The sequence below is a fragment of the Pleurodeles waltl genome, chromosome 9, assembly GCF_031143425.1.
Source record: "Pleurodeles waltl isolate 20211129_DDA chromosome 9, aPleWal1.hap1.20221129, whole genome shotgun sequence".
Taxonomy (NCBI): Eukaryota; Metazoa; Chordata; class Amphibia; order Caudata; family Salamandridae; genus Pleurodeles; species Pleurodeles waltl.
The window spans coordinates 65,922,278-65,935,582 of record NC_090448.1 but is presented as its reverse complement, the minus strand read 5'-3'; the positions used below and the strand labels follow the sequence as shown (position 1 = coordinate 65,935,582).

Here is a 13,305-nt window from a genome sequence, read left to right as displayed (position 1 = left end):
AAATAATAATACAAAGAGCATTGTGATACACAAAACAAATATGCACAAACTGAAACAAAGACAGAAGTGCACTCAAAAACACGAAAATGACATACGGGCTACATTTCACACAGGTGTTCACGGTTAGTGCCACAAAGAGGAACAAATACAAATCAAAATAGACACCTGGGGAGTCAAAACACAACTAGGATGACACCCAACCGCCCACCGCAATAATACAACTATTCACGTGAACACTGCCACCCAGGAACACGTAGCCCCCAAACTAAGTCATGAAACAAGACAGAACTTGGTTGTGCGTTGCACCTCTGACGTCAGCCGCATAGGGAAAAACACCCACAAAGAAAGGCGAACGCAACGCATCACTTAACTGACATCACAAACATTTGCATAATCGGCCGAGAGGCAATATAAGTGACTGCAGCCCATGCTGCGGAGAGGGGAGTCCTGGTGGATGTGTGTGCTGGGGGCACACAGGAGGCAGGCAGGACAGCATCAGAGCTCCGGCGCCCAGAAGAGCGCGAACATCTCCCAGCACTTGCCAAACACAGAGCCCTGACAGCAGCAAATAGTACATTGAGAGGCAGGTACGGCGCTGCGTTCTAACCAGATGCTGCGCTGTCCGTACTGATGTGTGTGTTTGTTGGCAATACTACGGCTCGGGTGAACTGTGCTTGCTCTGTCTATTTTTCTGTGTGAGTTTATTAGCACTGCTCTGTTGAACTGTTCCTGCTCTGTTATATGTCTGTACCACTCGGTGTGTTTGTTAACCCTGCTCAGGTGGACTGTGTCTGCTCTGTTATCTGCCTGTTTTTCTGTGTGTGTTTATTAGACTTGTTTCTTCTTCTTTTTGTGTTTTTGGCTCTTTCTGCTTTACTGTGTGTGTTTGTTAGCCCCCTCTGTTCTCCTGTGGGTGTTTGTTAGCCCTCTGTTCTTCTCTGTGTGTTTGTTAGCCCTATTTCTCCTGTGTGTATTTTTGGCTCTTTTTGTTTTTCTGTGTGTGTTTGTTAGCCTTGTGTGTTCTCCTGTGGGTGTTTGTTAGCCCTGTCTGTTCTTCTGTCTGTGATTTGTTAGCCCTGTCTGTTCTTCTGTATGTGTTCGTGACCCCTATCTGTTCTTCTGTCTGTTAGTCCTGTCTGTTCTTCTGCATGTGTTTGTTAGCCCTGCTCTTTTCCATGCGTTTGTTAGCCCTGTCTGTTCTTCAGCATGCGTTTGTTAACTCTGTATGTTCTTCTATATGTGTTTGTTAGCCCTGCTCTTTTCCAGGTGTTTGTTAGTCTTGTCTGTTCTTCTGTATGTGTTTGTTAGTCTTGCTCTTTTCCATATGTTTGTTAACCCTGCCTGTTCTTCTGTATGTGTTTGTTAGCCCTGCTCTTTTCCATGTGTTTGTTAGCCCTGCTGTTTACCATGTGTCTGTTGACCCTGTCTGTTCTTCTGCCTGTGTTTGCTAGCCCTGCTCTTTTCTGTTTGTTAGCCCTGTCTGTTCTTCTGCCTCTGTTTGTTAGTCCTGCTGTTTTCCATGCGTTTGTCAGCCCTGTCTGTTCTTCTGTCTGTGTTTGTTAGTCCTGCTGGTTTCCATGCCTTTGTTAGCCCTGTCTGTTCTTCTGTCTGTGTTTGTTAGTCCTGCTCTTTTCCATATGTTCGTTAGCCCTGTCTGTTCTTCTGTCTGTGTTTGTTAGTCCTCCTCTTTCCCATGCGTTTGATAGCCCTGTCTGTTCTTCTGTGTGTGATTTGCAACCTGCACTTGTGTTTTGTGCCTCCTACGCTTCGGAGCTCTCGCTCTACTCAAGGGATATAAAAAGTTTTCAAAGTAGAGGGCAGTCAGGTTCCTTTGTGTTAAATAGTCTGAAGAAGAAAACAAAGAGCTCCGGCGACAACTGACACCACCCATCTCTTGTCCAGGCAAGAGATGTGTGGGGCAAAAACCTGAAAGGGAGGCGAGGGGCTTGTGCTGCAGGATGTCTCTGCAGGGGGGTGTTCGACGGGGTCCTGGACCTAGCAGGGCTAGTGGTCAGCCTTTTCAGCCATTACGTTTTCCAGCAGGGAGTTCATGCAGCCATCAGGGCTTTCTATGGGGTCGCCAGCTATCAACGCGTTTTTTAAGGGTCTCCGTCCACCATAATTGGCAATGGAATCTCTCAGCCAGGCTCTGGTGGGGACTCATCTGAGCCCAGAAGATTGGCAGGGGCCCTGCAGCCATCAATGCCCTGACCTTGGCACTGCAGGTATCACATGGGCTCTGCAGCCAGCAGTACCCTGGCCTGGGCTCTTCAGGCATCGTAGGGTCTCTGTAACCTTCAATACACTTATCTGGGCTCTGCAGGCATCGCAGGGGCTTCACTATCCATCAATACCCTGACCAGGGTTCTGTATCCATTAATTCCCTGACCTGAGCTCTGCAGGCATCACAGGGGCTCTGTAGCCATCAATACCCCTACCTGGGCTCTACAGGCATCGCAGGGGCTCTGTATCCTACAGTGCCCTGACCTGGGCTCTGCAAGCATCGCAGAGGCTCTGTATCCATCAATACCATGACCTGAGCTCTGAAGGCATCAGTGCTCTGACCCAGGCTCTGCAGGCGTCGCAGGGGCTTCACTATCCATCAATACCCTGACCAGGGTTCTGTATCCATCAATACCCTGACCTGGGCTCTGCATGCATCGCAGAGGCTCTCTGTCCATCAGTGCCCTGACCTGGGTTCTGCAGGCATCAGTGCTCTGACTTGGGCTCTGCAGGCATCGCAGGGGCTCTGTATCCGTCAATGCCCTGACCTGGGCTCTGCATGCATCGCAGAGGCTCTCTGTCCATCAGTGCCCTGACCTGGGTTCTGCAGGCATCAGTGCTCTGACCTGGGCTCTGCAGGCATCGCAGGGGCTTCACTATCCATCATTACCCTGACCAGGGTTCTGTATCCATCAATACCCTGACCTGGGCTCTGCAGGCATCACAGGGGCTCTGTATCCGTCAATGCCCTGACCTGGGCTCTGTAGGCATCGCAGGGGCTCTGTGTCCATCAATACTCTGACGTGGGTTCTACAGGCATCACACAGGTTTGTATCCATCAATGTCCTGACATGGGCTCTGCAGGCAACAGTGCTCTGACCTAGGCTCTGCAGGCATCACAGGGGTTCTGTATCCATCAGTGCCCTGACCAGGGTTCTCTATCCATCAATACCCTGACCTGGGCTCTGCAGGCATCAGTGCTCTGACCTGGGCTCTGCTGGCATCGCAGGGGCTTCACTATCCATCAATACCCTGACCAGGGCTCTACAGGCATCGCAGGGGCTCTGTTCCCATCAATGCCCTGACCTGGGCTCTGCAGGCATCACAGGGGATGGGCGCTGTATTCATCAATGCCCTGACCTGGGCTCTGCAGGCATCGCAGAGGCTCAGTGTCCATCAATGCCCTGACCTGGGCTCTTCAGGCATCAGTGCTCTGACCTGGACTCTGCAGGCATCGCAGAGGCTTTGTATCCATCAATGCCCTGACCTGGGCTCTGCAGGCATCACAGGGGTTCTGTATCCATTAATTCCCTGACCAGGGTTCTGCAGCCATCAGTGCTCTGACCTTTGACCTCCTGTGTCCAGGGTTCTGTAGCCATAAATGCCCTGACCTGGGCTCTGCAGGCATCATAGGGGCTCTGTAGCCATCAATACCCTCACCTGGGATCTGCAAGCCTCGCGCGCACTCTGTATCTGTCAATTCCCTGACCTGGGCTCCGCAGACATCGCAAAGGCTCTGTAGGCATCAATGCCCTGACCTGGGGTCTGCAGACATCGTGGGGGCTCTGTATCCTTCAATGCCCTGGCCTGGGCTCTACAGGCATCGCAGGGACTCTGTATCTGTCAATGCCCTGACCTGGGCTCTGCAGACATCGCAGAGGCTTTGTATCCATCAATGCCGTGACCTGGGCTCTGCAGGCATCTCAGGGGTTCTGTATCCATTAATTCCCTGACCAGGGTTCTGCAGCCATCAGTGCCCTGACCCGGGCTCTGCAGCCTCCTTTGACCTCCTGTGACCAGGGTTCTGTAGCCTTAAATGCCCTGACCTGGGCTCTTCAGGCATCACAGGGGCTCTGTAGCCATCAATACCCTCACCTGGGCTCTGCAGACATCGCAGGGACTCTGTATCTATCAATGCCCTGACCTGGACTCTGCAGACATCGCAGGGGCTCTGTATCCATCAGTGCCCTGACCTGGGTTCTGCAGGCATCGCAGGAGCTCTGTTCCCATTAATGCCCTGACCTGGGTTCTGCAGGCATCACAGGGGCTGGGCTCTGCAGGCATTACAGGGGCTTTGTATCCATCAGTGCTCTGACCTGGGCTCTGCAGGCATCACAGGGGCTCTGTTCCCATCAGTGCTCTGACCAGGGCTCTGCAGGCATTACAGGGGCTTTGTATCCATCAGTGCTCTGACCTGGGTCTTCAGGCATCGCAGGGGCTCTTTATCCATCAATACAATGACCAGAGTTCTGTAGCCATCAATGCCCTAGCCTGCTCTCTGCATCCATCAAAGGTATGACCCATGCCCTGCGGGCCATTCAGGTGCAGTGCAGCCATCGGTGCTCTGAGGTGGACTCTGCAGGAACCTCTGGGGCTCGGTAGCCTTCAATGCCTTGACCAGAGTTCTGAAAGCACCATATGGGCTTGTAGCCATCAATGCTCTGGCCTGGGTGCTGAAAGCAAAGCATCACGGGGGCTTGTAGTCATCAATGCCCTAAACGGGGTGCTGAAAGCATTACGGGGGCTCGTAGTCATCAATGCCCTGACCGGGGTGCTGAAGGCATCACGGGGGCTTGTAGTCATCAATGCCCTGACCAGGGTTCTGAAAGCATCACGGGAGCTTGTAGCCATCAGTGCCCTGACCAGAGTTATGAAGCCATCACGGGGGCTTGTAGCCATCAATGCCCCGACCTGGGTTCTGCAGGCATCGCGGGGCTCTGTATCCATCAATGCCCTGACCAGGGTTCTGAAAGCATCACGGGGGCAGGTAGCCATCAATGCCCTGACCAGGGTTCTGAAAGCATCACAGGGGGCTTGTACCCATCAATGTCCTGACCAGGGTTCTGAAAGCATCACGGGGGCTTGTAGCCATCAAATGCCTGACCAGGGTTCTGCAGCCATCAGTGCTCTGAATCAGTCTCTGCAGGCATCTGTGGCTTTGAAGACACCAATTCTTTGAAAGAAGTTCTGCATCCACCACCTGGGAGTCAACAGGCATCACCGGGAAGTCTGCAGCCATCACAGGGGCTTGGCAGCCATCAATACTGTGACATAAGCTCTGCAGCCATTACTGGGGGGTGGGGGGTTCCAGCAGCCGTCACAGGGGTTGGGTAACCATCACATGGGGTCTGCAGCCCTCAATCCTCTTCAGTCACTGCTGGGGCTCTACAGGCATTAACTTTTTTGACAGGGGCCCTGCAAAGATTACAGAGGCAGTACTCCAAAGACTTCACACGCGTGCTTCAGCCATCAGTACTCCACAGACTTCACACTCGTGCTGCATCCATCAGTACTCCACAGACTTCATACTGATGCTTCAGCCATCAGTACTCCACAGACCTCACACGGGTGCTGCATCCATCAGTACTCCACAGACTTCATAGGGGTGTTTCAGCCATCAGTAATCCACAGACTTCACACGGGTGCTGCATCCATCAGTACTCCACAGACCTCACACGGGTGCTTCAGCCATCAGTACTCCACAGACTTCACAGGGGTGCTGCATCCATCAGTACTCCACAGACTTCACACGGGTGCTTCAGCCATCAGTACTCCACAGACTTCACACGGGTGCTGCATCCATCAGTACTCCACAGACTTCACACTGGTGCTTCAGCCATCAGTACTCAACAGACTTCACACGGGTGCTGCATCCATCAGTACTCCACAGACTTCACACTGGTGCTTCAGCCATCAGTACTCCACAGACCTCACACGGGGTGCTTCAGCCATCAGTACTCCACAGACTTCACAGGGGTGCTGCATCCATCAGTACTCCACAGACTTCACAGGGGTGCTGCATCCATCAGTACTCCACAGACTTCACACTGGTGCTTCAGCCATCAGTACTCCACAGACTTCACCTGGGTGCTGCATCCATCAGTACTCCACAGACTTCATGGGGGTGTTTCAGCCATCAGTACTCCACAGACTTCACACGGGTGTTTCAGCCATCAGTACTCCACAGACTTCACACGGGGGCTTCAGCCATCAGTACTCCACAGACTTCACACGGGGGCTTCAGCCATCAGTACTCTGCAGACTTCACAGGGGTGCTGCATCCATCAGTACTCCACAGACCTCACACGGGTGCTTCAGCCATCAGTACTCCACAGACTTCACAGGGGTGCTGCATCCATCAGTACTCCACAGACTTCACACGGGTGCTGCATACATCAGTACTCCACAGACTTCACACTTGTGCTTCAGCCATCAGTACTCCAAAGACTTCACACGTGTGCTTCAGCCATCAGTACTCCACAGACTTCACACTCGTGCTGCATCCATCAGTACTCCACAGACTTCACACTGATGCTTCAGCCATCAGTACTCCACAGACCTCACACGGGTGCTGCATCCATCAGTACTTCACAGACTTCACAGGGGTGTTTCAGCCATCAGTACTCCACAGACTTCACACGGGTGCTGCATCCATCAGTACTCCACAGACCTCACATGGGTGCTTCAGCCATCAGTACTCCACAGACTTCACAGGGGTGCTGCATCCATCAGTACTCCACAGACTTCACACGGGTGCTTCAGCCATCAGTACTCCACAGACTTCACACGGGTGCTGCATCCATCAGTACTCCACAGACTTCACACTGGTGCTTCAGCCATCAGTACTCAACAGACTTCACACGGGTGCTGCATCCATCAGTACTCCACAGACTTCACACTGGTGCTTCAGCCATCAGTACTCCACAGACCTCACACGGGTGCTTCAGCCATCAGTACTCCACAGACTTCACAGGGGTGCTGCATCCATCAGTACTCCACAGACTTCACAGGGGTGCTGCATCCATCAGTACTCCACAGACTTCACACTGGTGCTTCAGCCATCAGTACTCCAAAGACTTCACCTGGGTGCTGCATCCATCAGTACTCCACAGACTTCACAGGGGTGTTTCAGCCATCAGTACTCCACAGACTTCACACGGGTGTTTCAGCCATCAGTACTCCACAGACTTCACACGGGGGCTTCAGCCATCAGTACTCCACAGACTTCACACGGGGGCTTCAGCCATCAGTACTCCACAGACTTCACAGGGGTGCTGCATCCATCAGTACTCCACAGACCTCACACGGGTGCTTCAGCCATCAGTACTCCACAGACTTCACAGGGGTGCTGCATCCATCAGTACTCCACAGACTTCACACGGGTGCTTCAGCCATCAGTACTCCACAGACTTCACAGGGGTGCTGCATACATCAGTACTCCACAGACTTCGCACGGGTGTTTCAGCCATCAGTACTCCACAGACTTCACAAGGGTGCTGCATCCATCAGTACTCCACAGACTTCACAGGGGTGCTGCATCCATCAGTACTCCACAGACTTCGCACGGGTGCTGCATCCATCAGTACTCAACAGACTTCACACGTGTGCTGCATACATCAGTACTCCACAGACTTCGCACGGGTGTTTCAGCCATCAGTACTCCACAGACTTCACACGGGTGCTGCATCCATCAGTACTCCACAGACTTCACACTGGTGCTTTAGCCATCAGTATTCAGCAGGGGTACTTGGCAGCTTCAAGCCATTTGAGGGGGCTCTTTGCAGCTACTGGGGCTTCTGTCCAGAGCCCCCCAGCCAGCAATGGTTTGGCACAGGCTGTGTGGGAGGGAGCTGCGCAGGGTAAGCAGAGCCAGAGGGATTACGCAGCAGGGGGCCAACCCATGTGCCAGGGTTTCCTAAACTATGCGTCAAGAAAAGGTAAATTATGCCGCACAATGAAGCACATTTTTTTTATTGTAAAACTTCTGCATTTTATGGTTTTATACGTTTTGATACTGTTTGGAGAAAGATTTCACTTAATTAGTTTAACACAGAAAAATACATTAAAAAAACAACTGGAAATGGCACCTTAACCTTTACAAGGGCCTTCCACTACCTATGAACACTTCGCCACATTTGTATTAACTTTTGATCCGTATGAGCTACAAAATTTTTTGGTCTAATTTGCAGATTATGCATCAGATGATGGATTATGCGGCAAATACGGTAAATCCATAGTTATGCGGGAAAAAAGCCTCGGCCGCAGATTCGCTTAATTCCTGTGGCCCTATGTCTAAGTGCTGGTTGCAAGCATCACTTTTAGTCAGGTGTTTCTAAACTTTGAACTGTCTATTTATTAACATGTATATCATTTCAGATTAAAAAGTCCAGGATTTAGCTAATCAAATATCATTATGTTTCATTAATAAGTAATTCTCGTGAGCTTTTGATCACATAGCCCAAGTACTTTTTTTAGTTGTCCCCCTTAATCTAATTTTTTTCTGTGAGCAAGGAGACGTGGATAGCGCAAAACCAGGGACTGGATCGCCTCTAGGCACCTTTATGCTGACAAGAATGGTTCGGTTTATTTTTAGAGCGGTTGAAATTTGTGGTCAGTCTGCTCTTTCCACTTTATATTTTGACAGGCAAAGGAATTAAAGAATGAAATACGTTACAGTGATGTGAGGAGGATCAGGGGACTTTTAAACAATAAAGAAACCCAAGACTAAGATCTTCAAATATTTAAGACATTCGAATAGCGCCCACATTGAGGCCACATCAAGGCGCTAAAAGCACCGTGCCCTCCGCCTGGTTTGTTTCCACTGGAGTAATTTTAAAGATGCTAATGATCATTTTAGGCAGTGAACGCGAGTTTCTGCTCAGACAGTTTTCCCAGGAGTGCTGGCCCTAGTGAACATATATTTTATTGTTTTTATATGGAGCGCTCACGCGGTTCCGGGAACGCTTCAAGGAGCTTGTGTGAATGAGGGGAGTGTTACACTAGTTCGGGTGTGAAGGTGCATCTTTGGAGACCATTCTCAGAATGCAGAAAATTCAGGGGTTATCGACTTTGGTGTGATTAAGGCCCCCTGGACCACACGAGTGTTCAGTAAGGACAAGTATCCGAAGGAGGGGGGACTTCAATGAGTAGCATTGCACCCCCAAAACGATTGCAGGACTCGCCTAGATGTAGAGTCTGTTTTATGAACTCTTTCTTGGTTGTCTGATGGGCTTCTAAACATATGCATTAGAGACAGAAATTCTAACATAAAGGCAATTTTTCATGAGGGGTCGGTTATGTAGGATGGCACACATAATTCTTATTACATGGATTTCACTGGTTCTGGTACACTTTTGCAACTATCTTTACGCCCTTCGCCAGTGTAAAAACAGCCTAAATGGCTAGTGTGAAAATAACATTTTCACTGAGAAGATTCAGTTTATAAAAGGAGACGAGTCCTCCTAATCTGAAAACGTCAATGCAATTGTCTGATCTAGTCCCTGGAGCTCAGATTCATCTGGTGAAGGCAATTTTTTTTTTGGGCGGGGGGGGGGGGGGGGGGGGGGGTGTTCTGTACCAACACGATAGCTTATTAAAAAATATATCTATTTTTAATTATAGCTTTTTTAAATGATTTTGCATTAGCTAATATTTAGCACTGGGCAATACCTCACTCTTCCTATAATGCTATGCAATTCGAATTCTGTTTCAGCAAAAACACTGCCATGTCCTTTATGAAATCGCTTACTTTTTTAACTAACAATAAGTAATATTAAAAGCAAATTATGTCATATTTATATATTACTAATAGCTCATCGTCTGCTTAAAATAACCATCCAGTGAAGAGAAAATAACAGTTCTCTTTCCCCAGCCCTGCATCTCTAGCAATCAGCAGCCATAGGCATTCCAGAATGTCCTGTTTGATGACGTCTGATAGGGTTTTGAGGCATACTGTTGAATTATACTCCGGGTGGCTACTTTAAAGGGCATCTTCAATGACATTCATCCGTCTTCTGTTGCATGAGTAGTCAACGTTCCCCTTTGTCAAATAAGGCAATCTAGATAGAGGGAGCCAAGTGATTTGCCCAGGATCATACAATTAGATCAAGCGTGGACGCTGCGATTGGAAACCACTAGTACAGGATTGAGAGCCAGCAACTCAACTCGGCCAATATATATCCTCCTTATATTGTTTAAAGCACCGTTTATAGAGCTGTAGTTTAAAAATCAGGAGGCCTTCAATGTCAACATCATTAAAAAGCCACAAAAGTGCTCGTAGAAAGGTATATATTAGAAAACTGAAAATTGTCGTTTATACTATGCTGCATATCCCACCATAGGGCGTAAATACACCATAGAGCGGATATACTTTGAAAAAGTGAAAGTAATTCTCGGGTTATTCCATGTGCAAGCGCTACTAAATTCGGTGACCGTGTAAAGCAAACGAGGGGTAAAGTGGGTTGTCGACGGTCACACAGTTTCATCGAGTGGGTAGCAATGATCGGGACTCGGGTTTTCATGTTTCTCAAGAAAACTTTTAGGCAGCTCTGCCAGGCCCCATTCATTTCATGATGAAATTGCGCACTTTGCTAAGATTGCATTGCAAGTGGGGAAAGCACATTCCCTAGACCAAGTCAGTCACTTACACGGCGCTACTGAACCAGAATGTCACACATTTGTGATCACTCCCAGTTCTGGCATATGGACAGTGGTGAAATAGTTTGTCTAGGATCACACGGTGTGATCACGCGGCAAAACCTGAGCTAACACTTTAGTCTGGGGGATACACAGACACGTATTAGCTTCTAGGTCATGCCATTTAATTGTAGTCAAATCCTTATTTTTCTAAGGCAGAACTACCCACCTTGTCATTGTCTCGTTCCTAAATTCTGTGAAATATATTCTGTGGTGAGCGAGGGAGGCTGAAAGTCACATCGCTTTGCAGACAGTTCTAAAGATCGTCGGACTGCATCACTCTGAGGGCACACAAAACCCCTCAGAGTCACTGACAAGCATTTCATCAGGAGAAAGGGTGGGGTAATCGGAGGAATCTGCAATTTGTAGTTGGAGTGGGTGACGTAATTACATATTTTTTCTTTTAATACAAACCAAAATGGCTCAGCGAACTAAGGTCCATATTTATACTTTTTAGCGCCGCATTTGCGTCATTTTTTGACGCTAAAGCGGCGTAAACTTACAAATTACTGTTGTACTTTGAAATTTTGCGCCTGTTTTGCGTCAAAAAATAACGCAAATGCGACGCCAAAAAAGTATAAATATGGGCCTAAATTCTCCCTGGAAACGAGTGCAATACTCAAGTCATATGTCCTAATCACGGCAGGTACAGCTCCTAATTTCATCCTTCCGAGTCTGACACCTGAGTCCCTTGCCTTGGCTCCCACAATAATGTCTGCTATATTTGACTGTCTCAGTGTCAATCAATTTACCGCCCTCAGAAGAATGAAGTAAGGATGTAAACACAGGGGAGCAAGATCTCTGCTGCAGGGCCTTCACCCACTGAGCTAGATCAATAAAGCGCGGCATCCGCGAGAAGCCGCATCTCTGGTGGACAATTACTTCCACGAGGAGAGCCTCATTGTGGCTCTGAAATGATGCAGCCTTAAGAGGAATCTTAGAAAAGCCAGGTTTGTTCCGCAAGAAGAGCCACGGGATAGCTTCAGATTGGGGGTGTCTTTAACTGGTATGTAGAGCTCCATTAATGGAGGGTAGGTCATGGGGTTTTTAAAGATGCTGTAAAGCAGATGTGAAACTCTTTTAGATGGAATTCTTCACAGAGTAGTCTCAATGCCTACAGGGGAACACATGGAAAGCGGTAGGAGCTCGTGAAGTGCAGCGCGCGTGCTGCTAGAAGCCGGGGAGGGGCTGCTATGAACCCTTTTAGGGGTGCAGCACCAAGGATGGGGCACACAGGCGCCTCGGAGGTGACTACACTCAGAGGGTGTAAGTGTGTGGGGCAGCATTCCTCACACGATTCACCAAGGACAGGGGTGAGTCTGAGCCGGGAAGAAGGTTCAGGCAGCTCGCCTACGGGGGGGCACTCCACACTAGGGTCAAAGGGCGAGCCAGCGGAGTAGCACTAGCCTCTGCGGGCCCCGTGGGGATGGGGGAGAGGGGGAGGGGGAGGGAGCTCCAGGGGGCTCCTTCAGCACTGCAGACCCTGTACACTGGCGGCGGGCCCCGGGCCTGAGAGGTTCTGACTGGAGTTAGTGTGAGTAGAGGGCTCCATGCCCTTTGCAGTGGTGCCCCCCTCAAGTTTCCTTACGCCACTGGAGTGAGCATGCACCCGGATGTTGGCCGAACACAGAGGAAGTGTGTCGGCGAGGGATGGAATGAGGGATATGCATGCCATATGCTAAGCTCGCTATATGGAGGAGGCTACACGTGTGTGTATGTGTGTATGTGTGTGGGTGTAGCTCGTCTCACTTGACTAAAGACTGTGCGTGTGTGTGTGTGGGGGGGGGGCAATCACACATGCACTAAAGACTGTCTGCATTTTGAAGGTGACCACTCAGAGAGGGTTGTGTGTGCATGTGTGTGTCGGGGTGGAGATCACACATGTTCTAAAGGCTAAATCTGCACCTAGAAGAAGACCAAGTGCAAAGGGTTGTGTGAAGTGGGCAGGGGGGAAACACATTTACACAAGGCTGTGTTTGCATTTTGAAGGTACCCACTTGCAGAGGGTTGTGGGGGGGGGAGGGTGGCAAATTGGACTCTAACATGTACTAAAACCTTTGTTTCCACCTCGAAGATGACCACTTGCAGAACGGTGTGTATATGTATGGGGAAGATCACAGTACCAAACTCTGGGGCATATTTACAAGCCCTTAACGCCTTACTGCATCACACTAGCGTAATTGTTTTATGCTAATATGGCGTTATGAAGGCTTTTTTGCTGCGCCATATTTATAACGTGGCTCAATGCTCCCATTGCGCCACACTGCACCCCCTTGCTCCACATTATGCCTGCGCCATGCATAATGTATGCAAGAGGACGTTCCGGCTCTAGGAGGCCCGCAAAAATGGTGCAGTGAAATCTACAAGATTTGGTATCATTTTTAATACCTGCTCAAAGCAGGTGTTAAAATTACACACCCATAGAAACCTATGGGCCTCCTTGCACTTTGCTTTACTAGCATCAACATTTTTAACACTAATACAGCAAAGCACCACAATAGCATAAATGATGCTGACACTACTGGTCTAATGATAGCCATGGTGCGCCGTATTGTAAATACGGCGCAATCATGGTGTTGTTAGGTTGGGTAGGGGTGACGCAAGAAA

The 13,305-nt window shown here is 49.5% G+C and overlaps 1 protein-coding gene across 1 annotated transcript in view; it reads left to right on the top strand.

Moving 5' to 3' along the window:
* Positions 1 to 441: 441 nt before the first annotated feature.
* TRH (thyrotropin releasing hormone) overlaps positions 442 to 13,305 on the top strand; it is a 69,916-nt gene continuing 57,052 nt past the window's right edge. Inside the window, exon 1 of the mRNA XM_069206306.1 lies at positions 442 to 583. The gene's annotated coding sequence lies outside the window, so the exon portion shown is untranslated. The remainder of the gene's footprint in view (positions 584 to 13,305) is intronic.